The sequence below is a fragment of the Tamandua tetradactyla genome, chromosome 6 (genome assembly GCF_023851605.1).
Source record: "Tamandua tetradactyla isolate mTamTet1 chromosome 6, mTamTet1.pri, whole genome shotgun sequence".
NCBI classification, from domain to species: Eukaryota; Metazoa; Chordata; class Mammalia; order Pilosa; family Myrmecophagidae; genus Tamandua; species Tamandua tetradactyla.
The window spans coordinates 53,373,962-53,393,675 of record NC_135332.1 but is presented as its reverse complement, the minus strand read 5'-3'; the positions used below and the strand labels follow the sequence as shown (position 1 = coordinate 53,393,675).

The 19,714-nt window shown below is 37.8% G+C and overlaps 1 protein-coding gene across 4 annotated transcripts in view; it reads right to left on the bottom strand.

Annotated features, from left to right (window-relative positions):
* Positions 1–19,714, bottom strand: part of NSRP1 (nuclear speckle splicing regulatory protein 1) — an 80,617-nt gene that overhangs the window by 51,286 nt on the left and 9,617 nt on the right. The gene's annotated exons all lie outside the window — the stretch shown is intronic.

Genomic DNA, 19,714 nt, shown 5'->3' with positions numbered 1-19,714 from the left:
GTATTTTTTACATATTTTTTCTGTAAATCTACCACATATAATTTTTTTAAGTGTTTGCTTAAAAAGAAAAAAATAATTTACAAGAAAGCATGGTAAATAGAAAATATAAAATAAATGACAGGAATGAGCCCAAACATTATCTTAGTCACTCTCAGCTTCAGGCCCATGGCACAGTACAATGCCTGCAGGCCTTAAAAGAGACAGCTCCAAATGTCGTCCCAAAGGAAGATTTCATTTGTAACAGGGCATGAAGAAGTTTAAACCTAAGAGTCCTCTTAAAAACAGTGGAAGGCTCCAAAAGTAAATTCATGGCTGTAATGAAAATACAGTTTAGACTGTGGGCCAGCTAGTTTGCATGGAATAAGACACCTGGGAGATCTCCTTGAGGTCTGAACAAATATCAAACAACCTCAAAAACCACCCAGGAGCTACAATTCTGTTTGAAGAGGAATTTATGCCCCAGGGTATTGTAACAATAGAGCAATTAGCTGGCAATTAGGAGTTTGTTACAGCTGGGAGCAGGCAGAGAAAACATGGAAGAGAGCCCTACCAGTATCACTGTCATCTCAGGGTGACTGGGAGCATATCACTATCAAAGACCAAATACTGTGTATGGGGTAGGAAAGAGACTTCATTAAAATAATACAGCCAGTCCTAAATAAATAAGCAAGCAAATAACAAGAAGCTCCAGAAAGAAGGGACAAGTTCCCAAAGCTGCTACAATATATTATCTAAAACAAACAGTTTCTAACAAAAATTACAAACATGCAAAGAAATATGTTAAAAAAAAAAAAGCAGGCAGGGGAAACTGACTGTGAGAGCAACTAGATGTTTGATTTAATAGAATAAGATTTCAAAGTAGGCAGAACTAAGGGAAAGAAGTAAAGTAAGATGACAATCACAAGAAAGTATCAATAAAGAGATAAGTATTTTTAAAAAGTAATTTTTCCACTTGCATACATACGTATTAAATTTTGCACACTGGTTATTTAGTTTCATCTTATTTCATTCTTCTAAATACTTTCAAGACTATTATGCCTTCTATCATATGAAATACGTCATTTCCTTTTATATCTTAATATGATTTAAGAGCTAAATACTGTACTGGTAATCCCTAAAATTCACCACAAATTAAAAAAAAAATTAATTACAAAACTACTGTAGAAAGTTTGGAAAATACAGAAAAAGTATACAAAGTAAAATAACCACTTTTAAATCTATCACCCAAAGACAATTATTATTAATATTCTAAAATACTTTCTTTTTTTCCTTTGACTTAATCGCAATTTTCTATATACTTTTTCACTACAGGCTATTTTATGATTTTAATAGCTGTTATGTCCATGCATAACACCTTCTGTAGCTGTACTGTCATAGCCGTGATATTTTTTAACATCTGTAAGTCTTGGATCAAAATTGTTAACAATTTTTTTAACCCTGAGATAAATAATTTTGAATATCTGTAAATCTTTGATAGAAATTTCTAACAATTTTTTCAAAATAGAACTTTAGAAGGAAAATTATTTGTATGATTTCTGTCTCCTGACTGATAACACTGGTTAAAAAAATACTTTACTTTTAAAAGACTAATACAAACTGCAAAACTGCTTTTCAGAAAGGTGCATCAATTCCTACTAGCAAAACTATAGGCTTATACATTTCAAACTTTGTCATTATAATTTTTTTAAAAACTATTTGCTAATATGATAGTAATATGATAGTAAAAATGGCACCTCACTGCTGTCCTTATTTACATTTCTTTAGTATAGTGGCACTGAATATTTTTATTGTTTATTAGATATATCAATTTCTTCTGTGTTTGTCAATATATGTGTTTGCCCATTTTTCTGCTGGGGTTTTTGTCTTCCTTATAGCTTTGATAAGTGTTTCACATCTTATAAAAATTAATGCTCAACCTACAAAAGGACTATACCACGGCTTCGGAATGACACCACTGCAATTATCATCATCCACCCTTTATCTGACATATCTGCTATACTTACTACTAAATTTATAAATTTTACCTATCTCATTCAACTTAATACTCCATTTTTTAAGCGTTCAATGAGTTTTGTATTTATATTTACAGCAACAATTTTCAGATCGTACACATCATGCCTCTTCATGGCATATGAATTATGTGAACCTGGATTTCACAAGAGCATTACGGTTGGAAATAAGCAATTCAATTGCCAAGATTAAAGAGAAAATTAGTTATACAGTGCAAAATGAGCAAGGACTTATCACAGAGAAACACCTAAAAGGAAGTTCCACGTTTAACCTGCCACAGATAAAATAATCTCATCACCAGCACTTGTAAAATACTGGTTATTCTAAGTATTTCTGAGAATAAACACATAGATTATGGGTCAGCAAATTACAGTCCATGTGGACCAAATCTGGCCCATCATAGTGTTTATAAATAGAGCTTTATTATACTACAATCACGCTTATTTATTTATATATAGTCTAAGGGCTACTTCACACTTTGAGGGCAAGTTTGAATAGTTTCAACACTACTAGGTCTGCAAAACCCAAAGAATTTCTATCTGGCACTTTATGATATAGACAGCTAAAACAGTTGGGTAAATAATCTGCCTTTCTTGGGGAGCCAGCCAAGATGCCTGACCCTTACTTACAGACTTCATACTCTAGTACAATGACAAGACACATATGCAAATAATTTTAACACAAAATTTAAAAAGGCAGTCAGTAAAGGAACGGATTATTTCAGTGAGGAAGGGAAATCAAAGAAGGGATCTCGAGGGAAGTGGCATTTGAACTAGATTTTTAGACTGGCTATATTTTGGACTTTCAGAGGCAGGAGAGACGATATCTAGTGTGAAGGAAAGCAAAGCTATGAAAAACTACAACCATGACAGTGTACTCTGCATGGAGAACAGTTAGGAGAAAATCCTAAGTAGTAGCCTGAGGCCAAAATATAGAGAGGACTTTCAATGTCAGGCTAAGCAGTTTAAATTTTATATACAAGTGGGATTAGGATGAAAGGAGTAACAGCGATTAGAACTTTGCTTTAGAAAGATCAATCTCACAATATGACAACAGGTATCTGAAATGACTTTGAGGGGAGAGAGACAGGTGATAGGAAAACTAGCTATGACACTATTAAAACAATGCAACAGAAAAGTAATGGTGGTGACAACCGTACTGAAGAAGAGAAGATAGACTTAAAAAAAAAATGGAATAAGCATATTGCTGTGATAGCAAAATCACTCAAACATTAATGACCAGACAGCAGCATAAGAATATGTTCTTACTCAGAGTAAAAGCTCCTTCACCTCCCCTGGCCACCTTGCCTATCTCTGCACAAAATGATAATTATTTCTAATAACTTCTAACAATTTTGTTAAACGGAGCTACTTAGTTAAAAGTGCTTCCCCATTTTAAAACTAACTCTAAATACCAGTGCATACTGAAATACAATTCATGTGTTAGGGCCCCCTCTGCTGGATCATTAGAAGCAAACCCTGATCTCACACATGGGCTTTTAATGACTTCTGCTGAACTGCTGAAAATAAGAGATGGTTTTGTGTCATAGCAACTTCTTTTCAGGTATATCAAAAGCCCTCCTCAGCAAGGGAATAATGAGATATCTATTTTCCAAACCACTGATAGTTTTATTACTGCTTACACTGTTGACTCATTTTGAAATTTTTAATAAATTTTCGAACCACACAAATACTTAAATACATTCAACTAAGAAATTTACTTGTCAGTACCAACACAAGCTAGAATTCACTGGACTGGTTTTTTTTATAGGTAAGGAAATTATGCTAAAGAACAGTTTTATATTCTATTCATAAAGAACTAGCTTTCTTTGACAACTGGCTTCTGGCTGAGTTCCATCAATGGAAGACAGATTATACTGGATGATGGGAAAAAGAGAGAAACCAAAAAATTTCTCCCTGTCTTTTTCTCTAAAACTGAATCACCTCTATGGCTTCAGGACCTTCTTGATAAGCCTAGTTACCACCAAGTGATGATGGTCCCTGGTCTCCAGCCTCCAGGTCCCATCTCTCCACTGTATTCTTTCATTTACCACTACTTCCTTCTTGTTATTGCTAATCTCTGAATTGCTCACCACTCTCTTTTTTTACTTCTCAGGTTTCCCATCACCTATATTCCAATTCTCAGCATTAAAATCCCTCTGTAGAAAGAAAGAAAAGGATAGAAAAGAAAAAAAACAACCAAGTTATAAAAAACGAGTCCCAGATCGACCTTTACTGACCATAATATAGTGTGCTGGTTTGAAATTATGTATGTACCCTAGAAAAACCATGTTTTAATCCTAAGCACATTTTGTAAAGGCAACCGTTTCTTCTAATCCCTATTCAGTATTGTATACTTGAAACTGTAATTAGATCATCTCCCTGGAGGTGTGATTTAATCAAGAGTTATTGTTAAGCTGGATTAGGTGGAGGTGTGTCTCTACCCATTTGGGTGGGCCTTGACTAGTTTCTGAAGTCCTATAAAAGAGGAAACATTTTGGAGAATGAGGGAGATTCGGAGAGAACAAAGAATGCTGCAGCAACATGAAGCAGAGAGTCCACGATCCAGCGACCTTTGGAGATGAAGAAGGAAAATGCCTCCCAGGGAGCTTCATGAAACTGGAAGCCAGGAGAAAAGCTAGCAGATGATGCCAGGTTGGCCATGTGCCCTTTCAGCTGAGAGAGGAGCCCTGACTATGTTCACTATGTGCCTCCTGACTTGAGAGAGAAACCTTAAACTTCATCAGCCTTCTTGAACCAAGGTATCTTTCTCTGGATGCCTTTGATTGGACATTTCTACACACTTGCTTTAACTGGGACATTGTCTCAGTCTTAGAACTGTAAACCAGCAACTTATTAAATTCCCCTTTTAAAAAGCCATTCTGTTCCTGGTATATTGCATTCTGGCAGCTAGCAAACTAGAACAGATTTTGGTACTGGAGAAGTGGGGCCCGCAGCAGTCTGCAAACAGCAGACATGTTGGACCAATTTTTTTGATGGCTAATGGGAAGATTTTGGAGGAACTGTGAAAAGATTGATGGAGAAGTCCTGGAGTGCTTGATGAGACTTGGTGTAAATGGAACCACTGCCAATCTGGACAAATGGGGACACAAAAGGGAAAAATTGGAGTTTGCAGAGTGAGAACGATGGAAGCTTGGGTCTGAAGCCAAGAAACCTTAGCCAGGAGAGTGGACCCATTCATATACATGGAGAGGATGAGTCTCCCACCTTGTTGCAGTGGAAGAGCTGTGTTGCCTCAGGCCTTGGAAAAGGTACAGCATGTTCCTTGGAGACGGGGGAGAATATGGCTGCCACCACATGGAGGGGTTGAGTGTGTGCCCTGGAAATGGCAGAGAGCCCAGGTGTGGCCCCGATACCTGGAGAGGGTGGAGTTGAAAAAAGGTGATCTCCTCAATGTCCTCCAAGGTTTGATTTGGAAAGAGGCGGATCACTGCATAGGCCCTTGGAAAGAGTGGAACTGTGACTTTCTAAACCCAAACGATAAATGACTTTCACTTGGAAATCCAATGGTGTTTGCCCTGCAGATTTTCAGAATTGCTTAGGTTTTGTGACTCCTGCGTTCCTTCCAATTTCTCCCTACGGAAATGAAAACCTGTATCCTATGACAGTCCCTCCTTTGCATATTGGCACGAGATAATTTGTTTGGAGATTTATAGGTCCACAGCCAGAAGAGAATTTTTTGCACTTTAATATTGTTTAAGTTGATGCATGTAGTTGCCAAGTTGACAAGGGATGGACATGTGGTAGTTAGATTCATGTGTCAACTTGGCTAGGTGAAAGTGCCTAGTTCTATTGCTGTGGACCTGAGTCAATGGCATGTGAATTTCATCTGTTGCTGATTACACTTGAAGTTGGCTAGGAGGCTGCCTGCTGAAATGAATGATGTTTGATTTAATTGGCTGGTGCTTAAATGAGAGAGCTCAATGTAGCACAGCCCAAGCAGTTCAGCATACCTCATCTCAGCACTTGCAGCTCAGCCCAGGCCTTTGGAGATGCAGAAAGGAATCACCCTGGGGAAAGCTGTTGGAACCCAGAGGCCTGGAGAGAAGGCCAGCAGAGATTACCCGGTGCCTTCCCACATTAAGAAAGAACCTCAGTTGAAAGTTAGCTGCCTTTCCTCTGAAGAACTATACTTTAACTAATTAAATCCCCTTTTATTGAAAGCCAATCCATCTCTGATGTTTTGCATTCTGGCAGCAAGCAAACCAGAACATATATCTACTTTCCAGCTACTACCAGCCCCATTTCACAATGGTAAGAAACAGCAATAATGTGAATGAACTTTCTAAACTACTTGTGCAAACCCGTGCTTTTCAAACTGGAGTACATTATGGTAATTTCACTTTGCCAGGACGATTTATGTGAAACAACATTTTTCTGGTGTATCTCTGTTAAGTAATTAAAAAATTACTTATATATTACAGCAAGCTACAGATGTACTAGGGTTGAATGCAGATTTTGCATCCCTTTTTTTTTTTGAGATAAAACACTAAACTTTGCAACTTTGCACTCATGGTCAGTCACTTGTCCTATACTCACTTAAGCCTACAAATATATTTAATGACTTTCGTGTATCTCTGAAAATCTGAGAAATAGCAATCTAGTATATATAGACATGGAATATCTGTGGATGCATATGCATACTTGTACAATTCATAATGGTAAAATCTGTCATGTGGTGAATATACAGTGATTAAGAGAATGAAACATCAAAAATACGATGCTCTGTTTAAGATTATAAAGGAGAAAGTACTTCTGGAAAAGCAGAGTAAAGAGCTATAAAAATATACTCCTCAATAAAATCAACCAAAACAATGGCAAAATTGACAAAATCAACATTTACAGAACACAAGAAACAATCTTGCAACAACCCAAAGGCTATTTATTTTTTTAAAAAAGGCTAAATATCAGAATAGAAAGTTTCGTGGCATTTTGCCTCTTCTCATTCACCTTTCTGGAGCTCTGTAGTAGCCTTGAAAACCAACAGCCATGCAATCAAGTTAGCTGTGAAAATCAGCAGGCTAGCAGTCATTAAAAGGAGCAGATAGCTTTGGAGCTCCCCAAAAACTCCCATTCCCAGCTCCCAAGCAGGATTTGTCTTTATCTGACCTTGTTCAGAGCTTGCTCAGTGTGAACAGCCTTTGTGCTGTTAAAAACTTATAAAAAAACAAATCAGTGGCAACTGTTTCAACATCACACTTGTCTAAGGATTCAGTAAAAGTCAAAGTAAACAACAGGACAACCTAAAAAAAAAAAAACAAAAAAACCCAGATAGTATGTTGGTTTGAAGTTGTTATGTAACCCCAGAAAGGCCATGTTCTTTTAATCCATTCCTGTGGGTACAGACCTATTGTGAGTAGGACCTTTTGGATGGAATAGTTTAGTTGTGATATGACCCAACCTGAAGAGTGACCAACCCTTAATTTTCTGGAGTCCCTTAAAAGAGATGAAACTGAGAGAAGCTCATACAGATAAGTCCTGGAGAAGCTAAGAGAGGATCCACAGATGCTCAGAGAAGCAACTGCAACCAGAAAAGCTCAAAGCAATGAAATCTGGGAATGAAGGACCAGCAGATGTCATCCATGTGCCTTCCCATGTGACAGAGATGTTAGAGATGCCAGCGGCCTGTCTTCAGAGTCCAAGTATCATCCTGCTGATTCCTTGAATTGGACATTTTCACGGCCTAAGAACTTTAATTTGTAAGTTATAAATCCCCATTGTAAAAGCCAACCCATTTCTGATATACTGCATTCTGGCAGCTTTAGCAAACCAAAACAGCTGGGGAATGAGATGTCCATAGAGTGTTTTGAAAAGCTCCAACATACGCCGGGGAATCTGGAATAGGAAGGGCAGTGAATATGTACAGGAAAGTCCTAAGAATATCTTAATCTTTCACCTCTGGTTGACCCTGAGGCTCTGAGCAAAATGAAGGCTAGGACAGAGTTGTAAAATGCTAGAGCAATAAGGTAAGCCCCAACAAACACAAAGAGCAACAGGACAAAAACAGAGACTTATTAGCTAAGGTATTTAAGGAAGTATCTGTTAATCAGTCATTCCCTGACTATGGTAACTGAGCAGACTTCAGAAGCTGTAGAAGACAAAGAAAACAGACTTTAGAGAATTAGTCAAGGCAAGTCATTCAATATACAGCAACAGTAACAACAAACAAGAAAAAACCTTGGGGAGAAGGGAAGATATATTTCCAGATTTGCCACACTGCATTATTTTAAATATCCAGTTTTCAACAAAGAATTAGAATACACACAAAGAAAAAGGAACGTAGAGCCCATGGAGAGGGAAAAAAGTAGTCAACAAAAATTTTCTCTTAAAAGCTCAGATGTTGTACTTACTTGACAAAGACCTTGAAAAAGCTATTAAAAATATGCTTGAAAAACTAAAGGGAACATTTTTAAAAATAAAGTTATGAGAACAACGTCTCACCAAATAAACAATATCAGTAAAGGGATAAAAATTATTAAAATAATTGAATAGAAATTCTGAGGTTGAAAAGCACAAAAACTGAAATATCACTAGAGGGTGTGAATATTAGATTTGAACTGGCAGAATAAAGAATTGGTAAACCTGAAGATAAGACAAATGAGATTACCCAGTCTGAGGAACAGAAAGAACAAGAATGAAGAAAAATGAACAGAGCTTCAGAAACTTGTGGGACACAATCTAGCATACAAACATATGTATAATGAAGTCCCAAAAGGAAAGACGAGAAAGAGAAAGGACATTTAAGGAAATAATAAAGAAGGCAGCAAACCTCTCAATTCTGATGAAAAACATACACCCAAAAAGTTCAATGTACTACTAGAATAAACTAAAAAAGATCCACACCAATACACACCATTGTCAAACAGTCAAAAGCCAAAGACAGGGATGCCGACAGAAAAAGACTAATTGTAAAAACTCAGAAATGGACAGCACAATACTACCTGATTGTAGCACAATAATGTAAGCACACTGAATGAAACTGAATGTGAGAATGATAGAGGGAGGAGGGTTGAGGACATATGAAACCAGAAGGAAAGATAGGCGATAAAGACTGAGATGGTATAATCTACGAATGCCTAGAGTGTACAATGATAGTGACTAAATGAACAAATTAAAATGTTTTGCATGAGAAGAACAAAGGAATGTCAATATTGCAGGGTGTTGAAAACAGATGGTCATTCATATTTTGAAACATAACTTCTGTGTAAGACTAAAGCAAAAAATGTTCATTTGGTACAAAATTAATATTTTGACTAGGGCATTTCCTAATGTTGGTGGACAGTTTAATTGAACACCATAAAGACATGGAACCTTGAACAGGGCATGAGATCTTGTAGGTTTGTCCAATGTGATGCCCCGATAAATCCCAGAGTGATTTGAACAGTGAATAAAGAAGTATTTGCACTCCCGGAGTCACGACAGAGACCGGACACGTAGCATGCCCCAGTCTGGACCAACTGGACCGGCTGCGAGTCTCCACAGCGGTGAGTTCCCCGAGCCGCATGCACTTCCCCAAGCCGCGGCGGCTGGCGCCCCTCCCTCACGGGTGGCTTCCCGGACCGGCTGCGAGGCTCCGGAACAGCGAGTTCCCTAAGCCGCTGCGGCCGGCGGCTGGCACCCCTCCCCCACAGGCAGCTTCCCAGACCAGCTGCAAGTCTCCGGACCAGCTGCGAATTTCAGAACAACGAGTTCCCCAAGCCGTGGCAGCCAGCGCCCCTCCCCCACAGGCAGCTTCCCGGAGGGAAAAGAGGGAGTCTCCAACAGTAGCAGGCACTGAGTCCGACCGAACACCAATAGTGGCATTAATGAACAAATTCTGACTACTGAAAATAGGCCCCCAGCTCAGGCGAAACTGATCGGGGCAGAAGTCGCCTATTGGGCTGGCTGGAAGGGAGGAAAGGGGACGAAACAGAGCCCTCTGCGGCTGTTTCTACGGAGGCTTGGTTGCCTCTGGACTCAGCGCCGGGATTACACAGGCTGTAACTGCCCCAAACGCAGAAACAGGCTGCTTTCAGGGCTGTCTACCACTTGAACCTCCCGCACGGGAGGGGTGAAACGCAACTCAGGTGGAATCCCTCTCTCAAGGAATTCAGATCCCAGGGCTTTGCAATTTGAAGCCATTAAAACCAGCCTACAACCTTTCCTCTGTCTCCACCATGCCCCCAGCAGGGAGAGCCTTCCAAAGTTAAAGGAGCCACAACATATTTTGCTGGTGGGACCCGCAGACAGACAAGCGCCACATACTGGGCGCATAAGAAAAACAGAGCCCAGAGACTTCACAGGAAAGTCTTTCAACCTGCTGGGTCTCACACTCAGGGAAAACTGAAGCAGGTGATTCCTTCACACACACACACACCCCCCCAAAGGAGGCCAGCTTAGTCCGGGAAAACCCAGACAGAGTCTGTAATACCTATGTAGACCCTCCTAAGGGTAGGGAGGGAAAAGGCACCTTACAAGCAGGACAAGAAAGAAGGAAATAAGAACTGAAAATCTACCCTCTGTTAAACAAAACTTAAGCTAGAGGCCCAGAAAAAGCTGAACTGAAGGTCAATGAACAGAGAGACAACAAACTCATCTAGCAAGAAAACCTTAGGTAAGATAAGTGAAAGCAATCTCCAGAATAAACTAATTAAGGTAATTAAATGTCCAGATGCCAGCAAAAAATAACAAATCACACCAGGAAAATTGAAGATATGGCCCAGTCAAAGGAACAAACCAATAGTTCAAATGAGATACAAGAGCTGAGACAACTAATTCTGAATATATGAACAGAAATGGAAAACCTCTTCAAAAACCAAAACAATAAATTGAGGGAGGACATGAAGAAGGCAAGGGATGAACAAAAAGAAGAAATGGAGTCTGAAAAAACAAATCACAGAACTTATGGGAATGAAAGATACAGTAGAAGAGATGAAAAAAACAATGGAAACCTACAATGGCAGAAAGAGGTTAGAATTAGTGAACTGGAGGATGGAACATCTGAAATCCAAAAAGAAACAGAAATTATAGGGAAAAGAATGGAAAAATTTAAGCAGGGGCTCAGGGAATTGAATGATAATATGAAGTGCACAAATATACGTGTTGTGGGTGCCCCAGAAGGAGAAGAGAAGGGAAAAGGAGGAGAAAAACTAATGGAAGAAATTATCACTGAAAATTTCCCAACTCTTATGCAGATCCAAGAAGTGCAGCGCACCCCAAAGAGAAGAGATCCAAATAGGTGTTCTCCAAGACACTTACTAGCTAGAATGTCAGAGGTCAAAGAGAAAGAGAGGATCTTGAAAGCAGCAAGAGAAAAACAATCCATCACATACAAGGGAAACCCAATAAGACTATGTGTAGATTCCTCAGCAGAAACCATGGAGGCAAGAAGACAGTGGGATGATATATTTAAATTACTGAAAGAGAAACACTGCCAACCAAGAATTCTATACCCAGCAAAACTGTCCTTCAAAAATGAGGGAGAAATTAAAACATTTTCAGACAAAAAGTTACTGAGAGAATTTGTGACCAAGAGACCAGCTCTGCAAGAAATACTAAAGGGAGCACTAGAGACAGACACGAAAAGACAGAAGAGAGAGGTGTGGAGAAGAGTGTAGAAAGAAGAAAAATTAGATATGATATACATAATACAAAAGGCAAAATGGTAGAGGAAAGTACTACCCAAACAGTAATAACACTAAATGTTAATGGACTGAACTCCCCAATCAAAAGACATAGACTGGCAGAATGGATTAAAAAACAGGACCCTTCTATATGCTGTCTACAGGAAACACATGTAGACCCAAAGATCTTAGACCCAAAGATAAACTAGGTTGAAAGTGAAAGGTTGGGAAAAGATATTTCATGCAAATAACAACCAGAAAAGAGCAGGAGTAGCTATACTAATATCCAACAAAGTAGACTTCAAATGTAAAACAGTTAAAAGAGACAAAGAAGGATACTATCTACTAATAAAAGGAACAATTAAACAAGAAGACATAACAATCATAAATATTTATGCACCAAACCAGAATGCCCCAAAATACGTGAAGAATACCCTGCAAATACTGAAAAGGGAAATGGACCCATCTACCATAATAGTTGGAGACTTCAATTTCCCACTCTCATCAATGGACAGAACATCTAGACAGAGGATCAATAAAGAAACAGAGAATTTGAATATTACAATAAAGGAGCTAGACTTAACAGACATTTATAGGACATTACACCCCACAACAGCAGGATACACCTTTTTCTCAAGTGCTCATGGATCATTCTCAAAGACAGACCATATGCTGGGTCACAAAGCAAGTCTCAACAAATTTAAAAAGACTGAAATCATACACAACACTTTCTCAGATCATGAAGGAATGAAGTTGGAAATCAATAATAGGCAGAGTGCCAGAAAATTCACAAATACGTGGAGGCTCAACAACACACTCTTAAACAACCAGTGGGTCAAGGAAGAAATTACAAGAGAAATTAGTAAATATCTCGAGGTGAATGAAAATGAAAACACAACATATCAAAACCTATGGGATGCAGCAAAGGCAGTGCTAAGAGGGAAATTTATTGCCCTAAATGCCTATATCAAAAAAGAAGAAAGGGCAAAAATTCGGGAATTAACTGTCCACTTGGAAGAACTGGAGAAAGAACAGCAAACTAACCCCAAAGCAAGCAAAAGGAACGAAATAACAAAGATTAGAGCAGAAATCAATGAAATTGAGAACATGAAAACAATAGAGAAAATCAATAAGACCAGAAGTTGGTTCTATGAGAAAATCAACAAGATTGATGGGCCCTTGGCAAGACTGACAAAAAGAAGAAGAGAGAGCACGCAAATAAATAAGATCAGAAATGGAAGAGGAGACATAATCACTGACCTCACAGAAACAAAGGAGGTAATAACACGATACTATGAACAACTTTATGCTAATAAATACAACAATGTAGATAAAATGGACAAGTTCCTAGAAAGGCATGAACCAACTTTGACTCAAGAAGAAATAGATGACCTCAACAAACCAATCACAAGTAAAGAAATTGAATCAGTCATTCAAAAGCTTCCCAAAAAGAAAAGTCCAGGACCAGACGGCTTCACATATGAATTCTACCAAACATTCCAGAAAGAATTAGTACCAACCCTGCTCAAACTATTCAAAAAAATTGAAGTGGAGGGAAAGCTACCTAATTCATTCTATGAAGCCAACATCACCCTCATACCAAAACCAGGCAAAGATATTACAAAAAAAGAAAACTACAGACCAGTCTCTCTAATGAATATAGATGCAAAAATCCTCAACAAAATTCTAGCAAATCGAATCCAGCAACACATTAAAAGAATTATACATCATGACCAAGTAGGATTCATCCCAGGTATGCAAGGATGGTTCAACATAAGAAAATCAATTAATGTAATACACCATATCAACAAATCAAAGCAGAAAAATCACATGATCATCTCAATTGATGCACAGAAGGCATATGACAAGATTCAACATTCTTTCCTGTTGAAAACACTTCAAAGGATAGGAATACAAGGGAACTTCCTTAAAATGATAGAGGGAATATATGAAAAACCCACAGCTAATAAATATCATCCTCAAAGGGGAATAATTGAAAACTTTCCCCCTAAGATCAGGAACAAGACAAGGATGTCCACTATCACCACTGTTATTCAACATTGTGTTGGAAGTTCTAGCCAGAGCAATTAGACAAGAAAAAGAAATACAAGGCATCAAAATTGGAAAGGAAGAAGTAAAACTCTCACTGTTTGCAGATGATATGATACTATATGTAGAAAACTCTGAAAAATCCACAGCAAAACTACCAGAGCTAGTAAACGAGTACAGCAAAGTAGCAGGTTACAAGATCAACACTACAAAAATCTGTAGTGTTTCTATACACTAGCAATGAACAAGCTGAGGGGGAAATCAAGAAACGAATTCCATTTACAATTGCAACTAAAAGAATAAAATACTTAGGAATAAATTTAACTAAAGAGACAAAAGACCTATACAAAGAAAACTACAAAAAACTGTTAAAAGAAATCACAGAAGACCTAAATAGATGGAAGGGCATACCGTTTTCGTGGATTGGAAGACTAAATATAGTTAAGATGTCAATTCTACCTAAATTGATTTACAGATTCAACGCAATACCAATCAAAATCCCAACAACTTACTTTTCAGAAATAGAAAAACCAATAAGCAAATTTATCTGGAAGGGCAGGGTGCCCCGAATTGCTAAAAGTATCTTGAGGAAAAAGGACGAAGCTGGAGGTCTTGCACTGCCTGACTTTAAGGCATATTATGAAGCCACAGTGGTTAAAACAGCATGGTACTGGCATAAAGATAGATATATCGACCAATGAAATCGAAGAGAGTGCTCAGATATAGACCCTCTAATCTATGGACATTTGATCTTTGATAAGGCAGTCAAGCCAACTCACCTGGGACAGAACAGTCTCTTCAATAAACGGTGCTTAGAGAACTGGATATCCATATGCAAAAGAATGAAAGAGGACCCGTATCTCACACCCTATACAAAAGTTAACTCAAAATGGATCAAAGATCTAAACATTAGGTCTAAGACCATAAAACAGTTAGAGGAAAATGTTGGGAGATATCTTATGGATCTTACAACTGGAGGCGGTTTTATGGACCTTACACCTAATGCAAGAGCACTGAAGAAAGAAAGAAAGAAATGGGAGCTCCTCAAAATTAAACACTTTTGTGCATCAAAGAACTTCACCAAGAAAGTAAAAAGACAGCCTACACAATGGGAGACAATATTTGGAAACGACATATCAGATAAAGGTCTAGTATCCAGAATTTATAAAGAGATTGTTCAACTCAACAACAAAAAGACAGCCAACCCAGTTACAAAATGGGAAAAAGACTTGAACAGACACCTCTCAGAAGAGGAAATACAAATGGCCAAAAGGCACATGAAGAGATGCTCAATGTCCCTGGCCATTAGAGAAATGCAAATCAAAACCACAATGAGATATCATCTCACACCCACCAGAATGGCCATTATCAACAAAACAAAAAATGACAGGAGAGGATGTGGAGAAAGAGGCACACTTATCCACTGTTGGTGGGAATGTCAAATGGCGCAACCGCTGTGGAAGGCAGTTTGGCAGTTCCTCAAAAAGCTGAATATAGAATTGCCACATGACCCGCAATACCGTTGCGAGGTATCTACTGAAAGGACATAAGGGCAAAGACACAAACGGACATTTGCACACCAATGTTTATAGCAGCATTATTTACAATTGCAAAGAGATGGAAACAGCCAAAATGTTCATCAACAGAAGAGTGGCTAAACAAACTGTGGTATATACATACGATGGAATATTATGCAGCTCTAAGACAGAATAAACTTATGAAGCATGTAATAACATGGATGGACCTAGAGAACATTATGCTGAGTGAGACTAGCCAAAAACTAAAGGACAAATACTGTATGGTCTCACTGATATGAACCGACATTAGTGAATAAATTTGGAATATGTCATTGGTAACAGAGACCATCAGGAGATAGAAATAGGGTAAGATAATTGGAGCTGAAGGGATACAGACTGTGCAACAGGTCTGGATACAAAAACTCAGAAATGGACAGCACAATACTATCTAATTGTAATGTAATTATGTTAAAACATTGAATGAAGCTGCATGAGAGGTATAGTTTTTTTATTTTTATTTTTTCTCTCTATTATCGTTTTATTTCTTTTTCTGTTGTCTTTTTATTTCTTTTTCTAAATTGATGCAAATGTACTAAGAAATGATGAATATGCAACTATGTGATGATATTAAGAATTACTGATTGTATATGTAAAATGGAATGATTTCTAAATGTTTTGTTAGTTAATTTTTTTTAATTAATTAAAAAAAAAAGAAGTATTTGCAAAGTTCCCTTGGGGTAATGACGATAAAGGGGAAAAATTCAACTTCCCCATTTGGAGAATTCCTGATATTCTCGCAAGCAGTGGGGACAACCAAATAAACAGGTCGAGCCCTCAATCTTGAGGTTTGTTCATACAAAACTTACCCCCATAAAGAATAGGCTAAGACTAGTTAAAATTAGGCTTAAGACTCACCCCCAGAGAACCTTTTTTGTTGCTCATGAGTCCTATCTCTCTCTTGGCCAACAAAGCAAGCAAACTCACTGCGTGCCCCCCTGCCACCCCAAGCATGGGACATGACTCCCAGGCAGTGTGGGACAGAAATCCTAGAATGAGCTGGGACTCAGCATCAAAGAACTGAGAAAACCTTCTTGACCAAAAGGGGGAAGAGAGAAATGAGTCAAAATAAAGTGTCAGTGGCTGAGAGATTTCAAACTGAGTAGAGAGGTTATCCTGGAGGTTATTCTTATGCATTATATAGATATCCCCTTTTTAGTTTAAGGTGTATTCGAGAGGCTAGAGGGAAGTGCCTGAAACTGTAGAGCTGTGTTCCAGTAGCCATGTTTCTTGAAGGTGACTGTATAGTGATACAGCTTTCACAATGTGACTATGTGATCGTGAAAACCTTGTAGCCAATGCTCCTTTTATCCACGGTATGGACAGATGAGTAAAAAATATGGATTAAAAATAAACAAATAATAAGGGGAACAAATGTTAAAATAAATTGAGTAGATTGAAACACTAGTGATGAATGAAAGGTTAAAATACATTGGGTAGATGGAAATACTAGTGGCCAATGAGAGGGAAAGGTAAGGGGTATGGTATGTATGAGTTTTTTCTTTTTATTTCTTTTTCTGGAGTAACGCAAATGTTCTAAGAAATGATCATGGTGATGAATATACAACTATGTGATGATATTGTGAGCCACTGATTATAAATCAAATAAGGGATGTTCATATATTAAGAATGCTCATGTTTGTGCGTTGTTTTGTTTGGTCAATAAAAATGTAAAAAAAAAAAAAAAAAAAACTGAAAAAATGAATAAAAATAAAAATGTAAAAAAAATTTAAAAGCCGAAGATAAATAGAAGGAAACTTGAAAAAGGTTATCTATTAAAAAATAATGTTTTTAGCTTGTAATGCAAGTAAATGGTACATTCCATTCAGATTGAAAATGAAGAAGCAAAACTATCTCAATCTGAAGATGACATGATCATGTATATTGAAAATTCTAACAAATCCACTAAAAAACATTTGAACCAATAAAAAATTCACTCTGATTGCAAGACACAAAAATCAATTACATCTATACACCAGGAAGAAGGAAATTAAGAAAACAACTCCATTATAACAAAATAAAAAAGAATAAAACACTTAGGAATAAATTCAAGAAAAGAACTGAAAAGCTAATGCTTTGAAAACTACAAAAACACTGTAAAGGAAATTAAAGATCTAAGCAACTGAACAAACATCCCACATTCACAGATCAGAAGACTTAACACTGTTATGAAGGGAATATTCCCCATATTGATCTGCAAATTCAATACAATCCCTTTAGAAATTCCAGATAGCTTCTTCGTATAAATCAACAACCGAATTACAAAATTTAAATGAAAATGCAAGAGACCTACAATAGCCAAAACAATCTTGAAAGAGAAGAACAAAAATAGAGGATCCACACTTTCTGATTTCAAAATTATAAGGCAGCAGTAATCAAGACAGTGTGGCCTTGGAACAAGGACAGACCTATAAATCAATGGAACAGAACTGAATAATCAGAAATAAACCAACACATCTATGGTACACTCATTTTTTAACAGGATACCAAGCCCTCCTAGGGTGGGGTTTGGATCTTAATTTACCCCAGAAAATCACGTTCTTAAAGCTAATCCAAGCCAGAAGGATCTTTCCCTTTGTAAATCTATTGTAAGGAGATTTTCATGAGGTTACTTCAGTTAAGGCATGGCCCAGAGTGGGTCTTAATCCTTTTCCTGTAGTTCTTTATAAGAGAATGAAATTCAAGCAAAGAGAGAGAAAACCAAGGAAAACAACCAACAGATGCTGCCATGTGCCTTGCCAAGACAGAGGAGTTGAGGATTGCCAGCAGTCAGACTTCAAGAAGAAAATCTTATCTTGATGATGCCTTGATTTGTATATTTCTACAGACTCAAAACTATAAGCTTATAAGCTAATAAATTCCTATTAGTAAAGCCAATCCATTTCATAGTATACTGCTTTCAGCAGCTTAGTAAACTAAAACACCGCCCAATGAGGAAAGAATAGTTTTTTCAAGAAATGGTTAACATCTAGATAGTCAGATGCAAAAGAATGAAGTGGGTCACTTAACTCATATCACATGCAAAAATTAATTCAAAATGGATCAAACAGATAAATGTACAGAATAAATCTATACATGGAACCTTGAATAGGGCATGAGATTTTGTTGGTTTGTCCAGGTTAGTGTGATGCCCAGATGAATCCCACGGTGATTTTAACAGTGCATAAAGAAGTATTTGCAAAGTCCCTCTGAGGGAATGGGAAGAAAGGGGAAAATATTCAACTTTCCCATTCAGAGAATTCCTGATACGCTTGTCCTGCAAGCAGTGGGGACAACCAAATCAATAGGCTGAACCCTTGATCTTGAGGTTCACGCCTATGAAACTTATCCCAGCAAAGGATAGGCTAAGCCCACTTAAAATCAGACCTAAGAGGGCGGGCCATGATAGCTCAGCAGGCAGAGTTCTCGCCTGCCATGCTGGAGACCCAGGTTCAATTCCTGGTGCCTGCGCATGTTAAAAAAAAATAGGCCTAAGAGAATCTCTTTTATTGCTCAGGTGTGGTTTCTCTCTCTCTAAGCCAGCACAGCAAGAGAACTTACGGCTCTCCCCCTCTATTCAGGACATGACTCCCAGGGGGTATAAACCTCCTGGCAACATGGGACAGAAATCCTGGGATGACCTGGGACTTGTCATTAAGGGATTGAGAAAACCTTTTCAGTCAAAAGAGGGAAAAGAGAAATGAGACAAAATAAAGTGTCACTGGCTGAGAGATTTCAAACAGAGTTGAGAGGTTATCCTGGAGGTAAGAAGGAGACACCACAAGGTATATTGGGAATGAACTCAGACTGGTGCCCACAGAAGGGAGAGGAAAATTTAGAAATTAAATTAAAAAATCAATAGAAAACATAAATATATGAAAAAATATATATATAAATAAAATGAACAATAGTAATACTATTAAAAATAGAGAAAAAATATTTTAAAATGCAAAACCAAACTTAAGCAGAAAGGGAGTTTGCCAGACTACTGCTGAGGTGTGTGTATGTGTTTGTTTTAAGTTATTATTATTAAGATTACTATTATTATTTGGGTACATGGGTTGGGAATCAATCCTGGGTCTCCCATGTGGCAGGCAGGCACTCTGTCAAACTACTTGTGCAACCTTGCTTAACTTGTAATAAACCCTGTAGTATAACTGTAACCCCTATATGAGATCCAGCCCTTGGTTTGGTGGGGAATTACTGACCAATCAAGTACAAAAGGGAACCAATCTTCAATGCAAAAACCAAGCAAATAAAAAAATTTAGACTTAAAAAAATGTAGGTGAGTGAAGGAAGCCAACCTGCAAACCTTACTAATGTAATCAAATGCCCCAAACACAACAGCAAATCACAAAGCATATGAAGATTCAAGCAGAAATGGCCCAGCCAAATGAGCAAATCAAAACACTGGAAGGGACACAAAATATAGAATAAGTACTCAAGAATATTTATAAAGAAATAAAGGACACCAGGAAGA